The sequence below is a fragment of the Aplidium turbinatum genome, chromosome 1, assembly GCF_918807975.1.
Source record: "Aplidium turbinatum chromosome 1, kaAplTurb1.1, whole genome shotgun sequence".
NCBI lineage: Eukaryota > Metazoa > Chordata > Ascidiacea > Aplousobranchia > Polyclinidae > Aplidium > Aplidium turbinatum.
In genome coordinates this window covers 9,837,228-9,840,971 of record NC_137472.1, presented here as the reverse complement: position 1 = coordinate 9,840,971, position 3,744 = coordinate 9,837,228, and positions in this window count along the sequence as shown.

The following is a 3,744-nucleotide window of genomic DNA, read 5'->3' as shown; positions in this document are numbered from 1 at the left end:
GCTTGAGAGAAGCTCAATTACGGATCCATAGGATGCTTAATTTAGGATGACGTTTATCTCTGCAAACTAGTCAAGCGTGAAACAATAGTTGTCTGTCGCAGTGTTGTCAGATACAAAAATTGTTTCCAGACTTCCGGAAATTAAGATTTTGAATGATTTTGGAATAATAGCCTACTAACAACAAGTTAGAAATGCAAAAAAAAACGATTGGTTTTTGAATCTTTATCATCGGACTGACAAAGCCATTGATAGGTTATTTTTGATGTCTTTGCACACTTGTAAAGGCTTTTGACGCAGACCTGGTTTAGAGGTATGTAGAAGCAGATTTTTATGTTCTTGATTTCCCTGGGTCGGTCACCAAGATTGGCAAAACGAAGTTCCCACTTGATGCTGTCTGTGAGCTATTCCATCAACTTGATACCGTTGAATGAAGAGCAGTTCTTGCGGTTTCAGTTTTAGAAGTTCCTTTGTTGGTAGAGAAATTTAGGGGCAGTGTCAAAAGATTTCACAGATTTCTTTGTGTTAAAAAGTTTAATCGCCCTTGCACTTGTAAGTGTTAATTGTGATTGTAGGACTATTTTCCCAAAAAACAAAGTTTTTTTTTCTAATTTGCTTCTAGGTTTGGTGGCTGTGCAATTTTAAGATAGTGGTAACACTGTTTTATTGATGTATATTTTAAAATTTTGGGTTTTGCCATCTTTTCCTTTTGTTGGTGTCAAATTCGTATGTTTACTTTGCCGTTTTGTACATGTTTGCGCCAGCAGCAAAAAATAAATTGAATTGAATTGAATAGGTGTGAGTCTGGCAATGGCAACTCTGAAAAGTTTTGCCAAACTGTGACATTTTTTTAGTGACAGTGACAAGTCAAGTCAATTTATTTTGTTTCAATAGCCCTATATATAAACAAACAAGCAGACTAAATAAAAGCAATGCATTGTAAGTTATAGCTGTTGGTTAGATTATGGCGCAATCAGGATAGCAGAGAAACGCCATAAACGGTCATCTAGTCAACCACCACCCTTATAACAATGCATCTAAAAAACACATTCATACACATAGGTGTGCACTGTGCAGAGACATGCACACTACAGTACTTGAGTAATTAAAAATGGTTTAGCCATTGACACTAAAATAAATTACTGTGCAATATACACTTGCAACAAGGGCGATTTAAACTTTATTGCACAAAAACAAAAGGATTGACAACTTTCCAGAACTTTTTACTTTGAAAGTTTAAATTATGATGTCACCAAATATATGTAGCTTGTGGAATGCATTGAAGATTAAATCACTCATAAATCAAGTGTAAAAATGCACATTTTGTAGGGAGTGGCTATATTTATGGCTCCTTTTGCTATAGTGTGCTATCAAAAAGCTGTGATTCAAATATATGGTACAATTAAATAATAAAAAAAATTGTCCCCAGTGTAACAAAATTTTCAAATCTGGAAAAGGTTTAAGTCTAGGTTTAGCCTACTTTCTGCACAGTAATTCAAAATTTTTCAAATTAACAGTCATAACCACTTCCTATTTTTAGGTTTAGGTCTTATGTTAGCTTAGTTTTAATGTTTTTTGTTGTTTTTTTGCCGTTTTTGTTACCATATTTTTCTCAAAATTTATTATGGTCTGGATAAACAAGTTCCACAAAATTTGTTATATTCTAGTTGAGTAGCTACGTGTTTATTGAACCATCATGCTTTAAATTTTTCCTTAGAACTACAGTAGAAATCGCCTATAACGGCTTCGTTTATAACGTCAATTCGCCAATTACGTCACATTTTGTCGGTCCCGGTAGAATTCCTATCTTTTACGTACATTCTAGTTCGGCTACAACAGCATCGCCCATAACGTCAATTTGCATGTAACAGCACCCTTTATTGGTCCCCAGACGTCTTTTGTTCGTTTATAACGTCACTTTAAGCCTTCACCACGAACGGTCAGTCTTTTAATCCAGTTAGCGCTGCTGCTTGCAAAATGTTTTCCCTTTATTTTGCTGTGTCGTTTGCAGCAGGGACTTTAACTCAATTAACTTTTTTCCTGCGTGAAAAACTATCACGTGTAAAAAGTAGCTCTACAGCTGACCTTTAAACAACTCAAAGCAACTGTTGTACGTGCACTGTGCAGTAGCCTACTGTATAAACTAATTAACTGAATTAACTTTTTTTTCCCGAAAAGACAGTTTTAGAATAGTTTGCGGTATGGTAGTGCGTCTATAATGTCAATTCGGCTATAACGTCAGTTTTTGTAATCCCCTAGAGGTGCCGTTATAGGCGAATTCTACTGTAATGGGGTGTACATTATTTCAAGAAAGCAAATTGGGTCTTTTAAATAATTTTTTGCAGAGAAACACTCAGCTATGATATAATTGTTGTTAAGCGTTATTGCTGTGAAATTTTGTTAAATTAGTTGATTAATTGATTAAGTGATGTAGTTCTTCCCTTTTGTCATGGTTGTTGATGTTTGGATTCTATCTACTTATGAAAATGGCTTCTTTGAAGCGTAGTTGTACCGTGTCGTTTTCTCCTGTAGAGAAAATCTCTACAGGAGAAAACGACGCGGTACAATTACAACAAAAAACTCAACATCCTGAAACCAAACAAAAGGGCCGCATTGAAAAACAACTCATTGAATTCAACACCATTCGTCATAGCGCATGAAAAAGGAACTGTGTTTCGAAAGCTAGTGTAACTCGCAGCATCAGGCTAAAACAGGTCATTAAAATATACTGTACATTGCGAAGTAAGCAACGATCATGCTTCAAAAAGCGAAACTCAATCAATTGTAAGTTTTTATAAGTTGACGCTCAAACTTTTGCACAACTTTTATCAGCAATGTTTCTTGTCAGTGTGTGCTAGACTTTACATTGTTTGTGTAAAAAGGTTGCGAGTGAAGAGAAAAAGTTTCACTTCCAAACACAAGTAGACAAAAAGTTTAAAGTATGAATGAAGTGGAGAAATGTTGGCTTATGGAAGTTGGCAACCAAACATGGCCTACAAGCGTTTGTCATATTCTGAAAGATTAGAAAAATTAAACTTGCCTACTCTAGCATTCCGACGTCTTCGCCATGATATTATTCAAGTGTATAAATATTTAAATGGTTTTTATGATGTAAATTATACTCCATTGTTTCAAATGAATCCAAATACCTATGATACAAGAGGCCATAACTTAAAATTGTATAAGCCACAAACTATGTCAAGGCTGAGAAGCAACTTTTTCACAGTACATGTAGTAAATGCCTGGAATAATTTACCACCAACAGTCATAAATGCACTTAGCTTGAATGCATTCAAGGCAAGACTTGACAAGCACTGGAACAGTGATCCATTGAAATTTACCTTGAAATCATCTTATGATGTTATGTATTAAGTGACAGTACTATTGTGTATGTATTTTTCATGTACATATGATCGTATTTTTTTTCATTTTCTGCTCCCACTAATATGTCTTCTAAAAGTTTATATATATATGTTATCAGATCTTATTGATGGTTAGAGTTATTAGTTATGAAACTAGCTGTTAACCTAATCAACAGCAAATGCGTTATGTATATCAGAATGATGAAAAAGCACCTGGGTGCTTACAAACTCAAATATTTATTATTATTATTATATTATACTGCCGTAATAGTTTCGGAGGCTATTTAATGACTTTAGGGAGCTTACAGGACTAGGCTATGAGATAATTACTAGCATGCAAAATGCAAGCTTAACAATTTTGAAAATTGCATTCATTAGATACTCG